Genomic DNA, 14,461 nt, shown 5'->3' on the forward strand with positions numbered 1-14,461 from the left:
CATTATAAAGTCGTGTCTTCAGATTCATTATATTTAGGCCCATAACAAAAAAGTGAAAAGTTTGATAAATTCAAGAGGCATACAACTGTCCAAAATTTATAAGTTTTTTATTGTCTATTTAGAATGAATTTGAAGATTGATGAGACTTTGGATAGATTAATACTATTGGAAGTAGATGTACAAATTTTCTATTATTTTTAGTGATATTTATTAGTTTACCTGTACTGGATGCTCCTAGCTAGATTACTCCCACGTCATAAATATTAGCTTGCCCAATGGCAGAACATCAGTACCGTTTTATATCCTCTTTTAAGTACTGAAAACTAGAAGTATATGAACAAATCTTTGCTCATAAAATGTATTTTTAAACATGAAGGGGCGGTCTAGTAATAAGAGAGATGAAGGGTTCCCCACTTTTGGAGCGGTTTATTACACGTCAGAACATTGTGTAGCAGGAAGGGCGGGGGATGGTTAGGTTGTAATTAATGCCAACCATTTATTTTATTGTTGGCGTGATGTTTGGGATTGGAGTTGTCATTTGAAAATCACCTTTAATTTAGTTTCTTACGAGCAATCTAATGATTAATGAGCATAATATATATTCACGGTCGAAGAGATCACATACTACAGATCGAGGAAGCCAAGAAGTCAGTGCTTCCATTTCAAAATGTAAAGCTTAACTATCACTAATAAAAAGACAAGAAAAAAAATTATAACTGCATCGTCCTAGCTCATTTCGATTGTCTTAGTGCAAGTATGTAATATGCATGGTTGGGCATTTTTTAAAATAAATCAAATTTGGAGGAGATGGTGTGTTAGGTAGTATATGCTTGCATATATATGCCTTATATTATGGGACAAACAAAAAAAACTGTGATGTCTTATTTTTTGGAATGGCAGAAGTAACGTTTAGAACAACTTTTGGTCCCACGAAGTTACAACTTGCCTATAGATGAAGATAATTATTGATTCAACTATTCATCACCATAAATTTGATACATATTACTCCGGTACTCAGAATAAATAGTGTTTTTACATATAGAATTTTTACATATAGAATTATGACTTCTAGAGTTGTTTAGAGTGCGAGAGTACAATGATATATGGGGTGCCCATATGCATTGAAAACCCAACATTTTGTTTGGCTTGCAATTAAGGACAAAATTGAGTTGGGAAGGTTCCAAACACTGTAAATCCTGTCATGAAACTGAAACTTCACAACATGCTTTCTTTATTTGTATGCTATTGCTATTTTTGCCTAGTGTTTTCTCTTTGCACTTAGCATTTGCTAAACAGTCTATAAGTATTTCTATTTTGGAACGTAGAGAGTAGAATGTATTTGCATGTTGGTCAAGATATATCTTTTCCACGCCATATTAATTCAACTAGTTTCTCAATCCAAGGACATTATTTTTGTTTATTTCACCTTTTTCTTTATATTCATTTGCTATCATTTGTGCTCCTATTATTTACTCCCTCCACATGAAAACATAATATGTCATTATTTTACATGTAATCAATATTTATAACATTTTATTAGTTTCAACAAAAAATACATATGTTTAATGCCAAATGTATCGATGCATTAGAAAATACTTCCATATATAATATTAATTTTGTAGATGTTGATAATGTGACATACTGCATCCGTAACAAAATGTAAGTTAAGTTAGTACTGTAGATGTTGATGTTTGTGTGTGCTTGTATGTTCAACCGTTTCTTTGATGTAATGTTTGGAGGGATTTCAGGGTTTCTTAATATCATCGTGTTCATTAAAAACTGTAATCTAAAAAATTCTAAAGAACCGAGAGTAATAATTTTGACTAACCATCGTCAGGCCCCTGCCAATTCCAATCGGATATAGATTGGCTCTGCCACCATCTAAAGACTAGTTGTCCACCCACTGCCATTAGAGAGCTTAAAGGATGATTTTCCAATAGTGGTTAACATAGTGTTCACGTCAAAAGTTGATTGGATGATGTGTTACACATGTGGACCAAGAAGACCTTCTTAGATCGCGTCAGTGCAACACCTATTTCTTAGAATTTTGAAAATAAATGTGTGTCAGTCAGTTTGACTCTACAACCGACAAGATATGAAAATATTTGAAGAAAACGTTAAACCCAAGGACTATCGGTCAGATAGATGGACGATATTGCTTTTAGGACCCTAGCCGATAGACAATATCGGTTGGCTTTGTAGGAATTTCATGATTAGTAAATAAAATATACCTTATCAACTAAAGTGTAGATATAACAATCAATATACTATCTAACCAGCTAATTAGTCCTAGAAGATCGAACTTAACCAAGACAGTTCAAGAATCAACCAGCCAATCGGCCCATTTATCGATCATTATTCATGCAGTCAACAACCGATATAGCTTACTACGAATCTAAACATGATAAACTAGATTATTAACTTAATTAATGATAAGCACAGAGCATTAATATCAAGCAAGTTGGTCAATTTAAACCTAGAAGATTGGACTAAACTAAGACAATTCAGGTTTTAACATATCTAAGCATAAATCAACACAACATTGCATAATATTTGTAATTAACTATTAAACAACCGTGTTTCATCAATCCACTTGCCAAACTTAACAGATCAATGGTTCTTCTACAACCAGAACATATTAACACAACATAGATCGGACCAAACCAAGACATTATGCAATCTGAGTGGATACAACTGCAGACGAGACTATGATCTGTATGCTTCGCTAAATTGATCAGTCAAACACTATGATAATATTGGTGAAACTCCGGTATAAGGAACATGCAAGCATTCAATGTGATCTATAAATATGAATATAGAAAACACAATTGACCGGATTAAACGGAGACATAATTGCACAGGGCATTTACCTTTTGCCACTCTTAGAAATTACACCTAACATATTTGCCACCCGCTGTCTATGACATGTGGGTCTATTGCAAATATGTTAGCACCATTTCTAAGAGTGGCAAAAGGTTAATTATTCCTAATTGCACCCACTAAATTCATACTGATAAAGACGATCAAATTCAAGCATAAACCTTGATCAAGGAAAAGTCATTACTCCAAGCTAGAACGTAGATCAAAGTAATCACAAAACCTCAGATAAACTGTCAAATAAATTAGATAGAATATTGGACTAAACCAACAAAGTCTTATCTAATCGACTCAACGGGTTCACAAGCACGAACTTATATTGCAAAGTCGATTAACCTTGCGTCGCGAACTCGGTCTGTCGAAGTAGGTAGCGATGCGCATAAACAATTTTATTGATCTGTGATTGATTCTTATTACAGAATATGAGTTTCTGTATTTATACCCCTAAAACCTACTCAAAACAGACATGGATTTCTATCTATTAACTAACTTAACAAAACCAATCTCTATCTTTCCTAATAAGATAGATACCGAAAGTAAAAACTTCTAATTACATGTATTTGTTTCCATGCAAACTCTACCTCTTTCCTGAATCATCTTCACCTATTTTTGTATCCAATCGGACTCCTTTCCTATTCCGATTCACTTGTTATTCAGATTCAATCACCAGTCCGATGCATCTTCAAGCCGATAGTCCGATGAGAATTTTCACTATTTAACACAGAATTCGCACCAGTTTCAGAATTTAACATTTAATTCGTATGACTTTTGAATTCCTTTTCTCTCATATTTTTCTTTTTAGTACCGTTTTCTCTTCTTTTTCTTATTTTAATTCCTTTTCTCTCATTTTTCTTTGTACTACACACATGCTATTACCTTTTTGCCCTTTGCTTTGTTATGCAGAAAGATCGAACCGCTCTGCTTTCTCTCGGTCTCAGGCGAGAAGAAGAGGAGCTCCACCTCCGGCGCCGGACCACCGCCACCAACCCCCGACGTCGATCTGCCCCTCCCCTTCCCTCCTGGATCGCTTCTCCCGGCGGCGTGCCATCCATCCCCAGTGTTATTCCACGGCGGTCTCCAACCGACGCGCTGCGCCGCCCCCGCCCCGCTCGAGGTTGGCTAATTATTTGGGGTCAGGCTGGTACGAGCCTCGCCGGTGCCGGCACCTCTACGATGAGCTCCACCACGCGACCTCACAGCTGCAGGAGACATGTTTGGTTGCCCACCACCATAAAAAAAAACGCCGCCCTCGAGCGCATGGCACATGTATGCATATAGTCATGTAAATGAAGCTGCTGCTGCTGGAGTTGTTTTTTTTACTTGTTCCTTCTTGTTCTTAGTACTGATGCAATGGAAGAGTGAACATGCTGTGATGGTGAATTATATTGTAACCTGAAATGGTCGATGGTGTTGTAGAAAATGATGATAATGGAAGAAGTTTTGGCAACATTTTCAATCTGAGAATCTGAGAAATGTTTTGTCTTGCTTTTGCAATACACTGAAGGTGCTGTAATCCAAAATCAAGTGCACCTGCACTTTTGACAACATTTTGCATTGAATTTTGGCAGGATTTATCCAGAAATTTTGACAGCATGTGTACACATCATGAGTTATTTTGACAGCATATACAGAGAACTTTGTCAATTGTAACAACATGTCCACAACCAAGGAAATTTAGTACAATGCAGTTCAATGTCCAGAAATAAAAGCATTGAGATCAACATCCAGTTGAATCAGTACGTGGGAAACCATCCATAATAAACAAAAGCATTCAGCTTAAGATTACAAGACTATCTACTTAAGTCTGATGCACAAAAGAAACTCCAAATATCCATCTAGTTTCATTGTCTTTCATGGTCTGATTCACATAATAACTTAACATCCATCTAGATTCATGGTCTGAAGCCAAAAAATCTAATAATTTCCATTACATAACACATTCATTTGTTGGCTCGAACCCTAACCCATGTACTTGGGCTCGAGCTGAGAGAGGGGCAACAACAGAGGGGAGGAAAGAGGGGACCACAGTGGCGCCGGCCAGGGGCAATGGTGGCAGTAGGGGAGGGGAAGGGGAGGGGCAGATCGACGCCGGGCGTTGGTGGCGGTGGTCCGGCGCTGGAGCTCCTCTTCTTCACGTCTGAGATCAAGAGAAAGCAGAACAATCCAATCTTTCTGGGTAACAAAGCAAAGGGCAAAATAGTAGTAGCATGTGTGCAGTACAAGGAAAATGAGAGAAAAGGAATTAAAATAAGAAAGAGAAGAGAAAAGGGTACCAAAAGGAAAAATATGCACTCTCGGTGATAAATTTCAAAAGTCATACGAATTAAGTGTCAAATTCTGAAACTGGTGCAAATTCACTGTTAAATAGTGAAAATTCTCTAGTCCGATTGCTTTATTCAGCACGATTCGGTATAATCTCCATGGTTCAGTCCCTAAGGGATAAAATCCAAATTTTCCCTTTAACATAGTTCCAATTAAAATTAAAATTAAAATTAAACCCTAATTGATAAAATTAGAGCTAGAATTAGAAGTACAATAAACTTCACAGAGGTGACCTAGGAAAATAATGTATTTATTTTTTCACACCCAGAAATTCAACCACTTTCTGAACAATAGCATTAACCAAATCGTGGTCTAGGGCACATCCGGATACACACTATGACATTTTAATATCAACAGCAGTTGTCTTACAAATGAGTCTTAGAAATGATGTAGAACTAAACAAAACTAATTCTCGTGACAGTGATCAATAAGGATCCTCATGTGTAAAAATGCCTTAATCTTCTTAAGGGACTTCCTCTAAATGCTAGCCAGCTTAGGGGAAAGGGGAATTTTCAAGATTGAGTACAATCACTATACTCAGCAAGTCGCGCTGACAAATGCAATATAGATGCATAGAAGTACAATGTTATGGCTTAGGGTCATTATGCACAAAACAACATTTTAAAACATGTATTTATCAAAGGCAAATCATTGATAATTATTAATCAATATTAATACAAACATTGGTCAACGTTACACTACACTAATACCATGCTAAACCAAACAGTTGTAGCTTCACCCATCTCTAAGAGCAAATTATTAACCATACTTGTTTATTATATGAGAGTGAGACTAATAACAGTGAATCTCGGTTGATTACCATAACCATGGGCATAGTTTTTTAAACAATTTTATATTGATCAAAGATGTATAATTTAATCCACAAGACATAGCCTTAACATACAACCCATATGCCAGTATGCCACCACAACCTACCAATGAATGGTTGTGATAGAACCATCCATATAACCCATTTCTAACCATTCACACCACGCGGATGTTCAAGCTACCCCTTGCGACACGGTAGATGCAGCAGCCGTTCAACCCCCTAGGCCGATGCAACTCCATCTCACCTGTCCCTGGCTTGATGCCTATGAGAGGTTAAAGTTATACTTTTAGACTAGGGGTTTTCCACGTTGGCATGCGGTAAGTATGATTTTTCTCGCAAAGCTTTCATGTGAACGATCCTTAACTACCATGGGCACTACTTGCGTAAGCATTGAGCCATATTTTAGTTGATCTACTAAAACAGTGTACCATCAACTATTTTCATTACGAGCTCATAGCTCAACAAATATGAATGAGTAGAACAGTGTTTCCACCCAATTAAATGAGTTAAATTAAACTACTAAAGACGTAACAGAGACCAAATAAATGGGAATATAGTAATATGAGTGAATAGCGTAAGCATGGCATTAACGTGTCATGGATATTATTATGAATAATTTAAAAATGCAAAAAGAAATTAAAACATGGTACAACATGATCAATGAAGGAAGTAGAAGAATGCGAGGTATGCATGGCTGGGTGGCGCGACAACAGCGGCGATGTGCGGCAGGAGACAGGCAAGGTGGGGCGTGTGAGAACGGGACCTGGAGTTTCTTTGATACTGCAGTTAGCCAATTGGATTCAAACTCCGACGGGGACAAAAGTAACAGAGTCCGACAATGACTCTATTCAGAAAAGGAAAATGAAACAGATAGAGGAGGAGGGGAGAGGGAGGTGGAGTCCAGTGAGAGGGAGGGAGGCCAGAAAATAAAAGAAAGCCCCCCTTTGATTTAATTCACTTTGGATGACTTTTAGTTATTGAAACTTATTTAGAATGATTTGCCAATTCCACCAAAAATCCTGTTAACCAGTTTCAGCACAAGGGATGCAAGAAAAATATTATTGGCCTTTCAATTTTTTATTTGATGATTTACTTTTTCTTAATGAACTATTGAATTCAGCAAAAAAATAATTCCTTTTCTTTTCTTATTTATCCTAGGGAAAAAACTCAGGATGTGACATAAATACTAGATTAGTTGTCATGAATTAATATAATTTTCTAGGATTTATTTGACTACTTGAAAGTTAAAGAAAATCTCAACTCGCACCTATTTTATATTTTTCCAATAACTAAGATACGTGGAATTTTTAATTGGAAGCTAGGTATTTAATTGTTGTATTTCTACCATACTCCTAATTTATAAACAAGAGATGTGCCGACGATCGACTGTCGGTAATAAAACTATAGGGTGGCTATCAGGCTAGGAACTCGATGGTTAGGATGAAGACGAATGTGTTTTACCCAGGTTCAGCCTTAGGGAGAATCAATTTGATCATTTCTGTTCAAACTCAGGCAAGCCGCACCATCTTCGCTACGATTTATGCAAACCAATGATAATCAATTTGATCATTTATGTTCACCTTTTCTATAGTGTGTACCTAACCTTATGCATGCATCACTTTGAAGATCAATCACCCCAAGTGAGTTGTTACCGTTGGAACCTAATCTCTCCCCACTATCGGATTTTCTTCTCACTTCCACTTGTTGGCAGCGGTCGATACAAGGAGAAGGACAAAACTCAACATCATTTATTGTGTTATATTGTACATTGACATTGTTGGTATGCGACGACGATGGCTGAATAATTTGTATATATGTCTAGCGTTGCAGCTTGAAGTTAGGAAGTAGTGAGAACTGGGTAGCTCTAAGGAACTAACTATGCACACATAGGATTTATTGGCCATAGGGGTAAGGTGTTTGACACAATGGTATGCACCTCCGAGCCAATGGGGCTGCCTCCACAGTGTTATGGTGCCTAGATTATCTTCTTATAGTGTCGTGGTAGCAGAGCACCTCGGCATGACATAATGTATGTCGGCTGCTACAAGGTTAGGCAATATGCATTGTAAAGATATGTCCCGACCTGAACCCTGCACTCAACATGTAGACTGTAGGTGCTGAAGGGTACGAATCAAAATAGCCCGTGCTCACGGTCATGAGTGTTGTGCTTGTGTTCATTGAGTATCGTGATATTGTTCATAACGATTTAAGACATGTGATTACGAAATGAAGTATTTATAATGACTTGTATTGGTGATGAATAAGTTGAAAACTGAATGGTGATGATATATTTAAGTTGTATCATGGTTTTACAAAGTTTTTTAACAATGCCATGTTATTATTACATGTTCGTAACTTTCCAAGGCAGCTTTCAAATGATCTCTTTAAAATATGAAAAAATTATGAAATAAAGCTAAACTTACACATATGTAAACTCCTTATATGGCCTTCTTTGATATTTAACCTTTATTTGGAACCACTTAAGATTACTCAGTGGCATTGGTAGTACATTAGTTGTTGAGCCTTTATTTTGTTTTTACGTATACTTCTCTATAGGTGATTGCAAGTGATGAATGATTTATTGGGATGATTAGGGCTTCTAGGATTGGTCAAATCTAAGGGTTTGACCCTAGTTAGATTCTCGTGGACTTGCGTATCGAAGCTTCTGAACACCATATACTTCTATGGCTAAGTAAGCAACTACATATGTACTATGGTACTCCCTCCATGATTAAATATATGACATTGGCTAGTTCAAAATTGAACTAACCAACGTCATATATAAAAAATAAGAGGGAGTATATAGTTCAGTTCCTCTTTCTAGTCTCGTATATTATATTGCTGTCTAACATGAATGTGCGTAGTTAGTTCATCCTGGGCTAGCCATCTAGTAGTATAAGTAGAGTATAATTGAAGGCATCTAAGTGGGCTATTAGTTCGAGTTGCTGGGTACGTGGTAGTGAGCATCTTCGGGTGCGTGACATGCATATAAGAGCAGGTACAATAGCAGGCTATAAGCCAACTATAAACATATTTTAAAGAGATAAAAGAGGAGAGAGAGGAGAGGTGAGCTACTAATTTGTAGCCAGCTTGCACACGGACTCTAAGACACGGTATGGGTATGACATGTGAGACCATGTACTAATGTTTTATAGTTAACTATTGTATGAATTGGCTATTAGATTGACTATAGATGAATTGGAGCTACTAGTTGGCTATACTATTGAACTTGCTCTAACAGAGTTGACTGGTAAGTCTGCTTGTGATTCTCTTTTATACCCCTCAGTCACCTAGATGTTACATTAGAAAGTGCAAGTTATGAGCGATGGTAGCAGATAAATATTATACATGTATGGATCCCATCTGCATGAACCTGGACTTTAGCAACATAATTTTGGGTAGCCAACTGATAACATATACAAAAGCAGTTTACAGTAAATATATATCATCCGAGACAACCATGCATATCAGCAACATGTAGATTTTTTTGGACCTTTCTACTTTCTTAATTGGCCATTAAGAAGTAAGTAAATTATGGTGGAGTTTAATTTTAAAAATAAAAAATTCCAACATGCACGCCTTGTATTGTTATATATATTTAACATCATATGAAACTATTTTCATATATTCTTAATTATTTCCTTCCTTTTATTTTTTACAATTTCTTTCTCTGTTTTTCTTTTTTTTTTGACCAGGAACTTTTTTCTTTGTTTTTCTAGGGCCACATGCCTGCAAAGTGATGGGTTACTATATTGCTCCCAAAATTTATACTGCAGCACGGCGTTCAAAACTTTAGTTCTTCAAAATTTGACGTGTTTAATAAAGAATTGACTGATTTTGGTGGTTGTTTCAATGTCTCTGCTGCTTTTGTGAACTACGTCAAGGGTAAGTACAAATTGTGGAGAGTATGGGTGCCAGTTGGACGCCTGGGTAATTCATTTTTTATATGGTTAGGAGTTATTTGTGAGTTATTATGGAGTCCTCTTGTAATTAAGTGATTATGGGTAGTTGTACTTTTTAATATTGTCGATTGTATGGGCATGGGCTGCATCCTTGTTTTTTTTTCTTCTTTATTTACGTCTGTCATGCCCAACAAATTAAGACATTAATTGGTAAAGCATAGAAAGAGATATGCTCCCTCCGTTTTATAACATAAGATGTTTAAATTTTTTGTTTGCAATGGTTGATTATTTGTCTTATTTAAAAAATTATGGAAATATCATTTATTTTGCATGTGAATTACCTTAAAGCATGACTTGTTATTTTTTATATTTGTACTAAATTTTTTTAATAAGACGAATGGTCAAACGTTCGAACCAAAAAAGCCAAACATCTTACATTATAAAACGGAGGTAGTACCACTTTCGCAAGATAACAAATAAAGTACTTTATTCGAAATACTAGTGTACTTCTACTATTTGATGTGTACTAGTATTATATAAAGGTCGTCGAGGCTCCCATATCCTAGTGGAGAGATTTTTTTTGCGAGGAAATTTTAGAAGAAAACCATAAATATCAATTGGAAAGTTTAAATCTAAAAAACATGTCCGGTAAATTAAACAAAGGGTCAATTTGATCCGTGCCATCGTAAATATGTCTATTTAGATAAATGTCATTACAATTCATCTATTTATAACAGTACAATTCAAATTTTATGAAATTGGAGCCATGCCATCGCCGTTATGTTTTTCATTTTTCTTTCCATCCACACATGGGACCCACTTGTCATATTCATCTTCTTCCTCTTACACTTGTCCTGCTGCCTTATGAGACTGTAGGTGAGGATGGAGATGGTGACGCCATAGTCGAACCGCTCCTTCAGCGTCGAGATGAACTGGGAGAACGACGCCTCCGCGGCAAGACGGACAGTGAGGCGGTGAGGACAAAGGGCTCCAATTCATCGTAGCACTTGCCGGCCAGCTAGTGCACTCCAAGCTTGAGCGCACCGCTGGTCACCGTCCTGTCCCGCCCCTCGTCAAAGCAGCCACATGCACAAACCATCCATAGTGAAGCTAAAGCTCAATCCTTCCACCACCAATGGCAAATGCATGCATCTTAGGATGAGACAACCCACTAATCGGTCTGGCCGTCCTCCCGAACCGGCCTGCCCATCTCCACGACGCGGTCAGCCATGCCAAGACGCATGCGGCTGTCGGAACGGAGCAGCACGTCTGCCCCGTGCCTTTCGCTCTCTCGCGCTCCACTGCTACCTCCGAAACCGCTCGGCATGCAAGACCGGTGAGAGGAGGCACAGGACACGGGTGAGAGGAAGAAGATGTGAATATGACAGGTGGATCCCACGTGCACATGGGGAAGATGATGGAAAACGTGAGGGCAATGGTATGGTTTCAATTTCATAAAATTTGAGTGGCATGATTATAATTAGACTAATTATAATGGTATTTATCTGAATACATATATTTGCGATGGCACGGATCAAATTAACCCTTAAACAAAACAGTTGTGGCCGAACACTCCTACATATGTACACAAACCTATCAGATATCCACCTCGTCCTAATATCTATCCATCATCCTAAATATAGTGAACTATTATACCCCACTCTAAATCAAACATATTACATATATAGACTATATGTTGTGATTAATGTTACGAAGTAGATGTAATTATTTTATTTTATTTTACTTTATTTATGTCGCAGATGCATAAAGGATGTGCACATCAAACATACTACACAAACTTGACACGCAAAGACACATTCAAAGCAAAATGTGTCTGATCATGTATCCTGTTCTCAAACGCAGAAAGGATACATGCATGGGTGGCGCTGTCCATATGCATCCCCTGGCAAATGTTAGCCACAAGAAAAATCTTGCACCTGGATAGACCATCATTGTACCATTGTTGCTTGTCACTAGGAAAGGAATGGAGGTACAAGAAAAGAGGTCGATCATTTCGTTTTTACTTTTACTTATAAACCAAAATTTAGAGTAAATTTTAGGTTTTTCATCATAATTTTCTTTTCTAGTCTTGTCTTTTTGATCGCTAAGAACATATATAAAATTTATATTCACTAATTATTTTTCATTTACAAGTTGTTTGGCTTTTTCCATGAGTAAGCCAAACAATCACCCAGAAAGTGTTTTGTAACCAGAATTGGTTGACCAACGGCATTTATAGTACAAGCTCACCTCTCCTAAGTTGTGTCAACATACCATGCAGGATAAGACTACATTATTAAACAAAAATTCTTCCTATCATCAATCAGTAGTTTCAAGAGTGCATGCAAGTCCCTGACATTTCACATTTGAATCATTTTAGCGTTTTAGTTTACAAATAATCCAAAATATTACATAATGAACACAGAATATTAGAAAATGCTACAAATATTTTATTTGACCAGTTAGACCAACACATTCCCTTCCCCTCATCGTTACAATGGATCTCACCATTGCCTCCCCCTCTACCCTCACGAGGGCCTCCTCCATCAGTTTGCTCCCGCAAATCCCATGACAATGAGCCGACAACTGGTCCAGTCCACAACTCCCATGATGACGACGATGCTGTCAATCACATGACTACGCTCATGGGCCGTCACTCCTAAGTCATAGGTGGTGGTCCTGAATGAACTACATCGTACATAGAGTAGTACAAGGTGGACCTAACTATAGCCCGTCACCGATAATACTCATCTGGGATGGGTACAACTATAGGCCCAATTAAGTGTCATCGGTGATGGGCCAAAAAAAGTTCCGATTGAGATAAGTACGCGGATGTCAGGACAACCATCCAGGGCTTGCGCGCATCACTGACACTCATCCGTCATAGGCCTGAAGGGTATGCCCGACAAAGATGCGTAAACCTAGGGTTTTGTCAAATCGTGATTTGTTCGTATCTATTTAGCTCACTCAAATCCAGAGGCACACTGCCGTCGCCGCCGCTGCCTCATCCTCCATCACCGAGGCCGGCCACTCCGACCGGCGCCGCCTCCATGTCCACAACGCCAGCGCCGCCCCCTCGTCAACATCGCCGGCGCCGTCTCGTAGCAAGTCTGTGCCACTCCTCGAACTCGCCGCCAGAGGTTGGTCCTCTGCACCATTGTCGTCATTTTCGTGAGATGATGCAATGTTTAGGTAGATATTGTCATGAGTAGATGATTTGACGATGGGAAAATAAGATGATGCTAAAATTGTATTAATAGATTACTACGCGTGTAATTAATTATTAGCTATACAAAATTGAAAAATAAATTAATATGATTGTTGAAAGCAACTTTCATTTAGAAAACAGCCGCAAAAAACCATATTTTTTAGCAGTTAAGGGAAGCGTACGTGCGAAAAAGATAAAACATGGGTTATTAAGAGGGTGAGAAGAATGCGACACAAGACAAATTTGCTAATTGTTGACGTTGAAAATAACAATAACGGTCACACACATAGGCTTGGGAGTTAATCTAAGACCACTCCAGTGCAAGACCTAATTCTTAGAATCGTTGGGCGTGCTAGTCAGTTTGATCCTGTAACTGACAAGGTATAACATGAAAAATAGGTAAACCTGAAATCGCTATCGTTCGAATAGCCGATACCGTCCCAGGACCCTAGCCGATGAACTAGACGATCGGCTTTACAGGAATTGAACGACGATACGTATAAATATGCTCAATCGGCCGAATCAGAAGTAGGATAAGCATCGAATAAACCAATCAACTAATTAATCTTAAAAGATCGGACTTAACCGAGACAGTTTTAAGATTAATCAGCTGATCGGACCTATCTGGCGCTTATCGCACATAAAATCAATAGCCGATGGGGGACTCAACATGTAATTCGAGATAAACTGAACTGCTATGCCAATTACTAACATAAAACAATGATAACCAATCGCACACATACTTATGCTAGACCTAGAAGATCGGACTCAACCAAGACAGTACAGATCTAAGCATAACCATGTACGAAATCAGTAAAGTAGTGCAATACACGAGTAACAGGATAGCAAACCAGCGTGATCTATCGAATTATTTATCAAACTCAGCCGATCGGATAGATTCCTATAACCGGATCAAACAAAATACACATAGATCGGACCTAACAAAGACAATATATCATTTGGCACGATATAACTATAGGAATATGAAGATCGATGAACTTAATGAATAAACTAACATATTACTTGGGATAATGCTGGCTAGAACTCAAGCGATAAGCCCTCACGAGCACTCAATTCACTCTGATAACATAAACTCGGCTAACTACATTGATCGGACCAAACCGAGATAGAATCAAGTTAACCAGACTCATGTTAGCAGATTGAATAGATAAACTATCGAGAACTTGATCGAGAACTACTACTACTTCAAGCCAAAACAGATTAAAGCAATATTAGAACTCAGTCCATCGATCAACCAAGCAGGTGATCAGACTTAGGCGAAACAGTCTTGTTCTTGCTGATCGACGGGTTTTGACAAATTCG

This window comes from Oryza brachyantha, chromosome 7 (genome assembly GCF_000231095.2).
Source record: "Oryza brachyantha chromosome 7, ObraRS2, whole genome shotgun sequence".
Taxonomy (NCBI): Eukaryota; Viridiplantae; Streptophyta; class Magnoliopsida; order Poales; family Poaceae; genus Oryza; species Oryza brachyantha.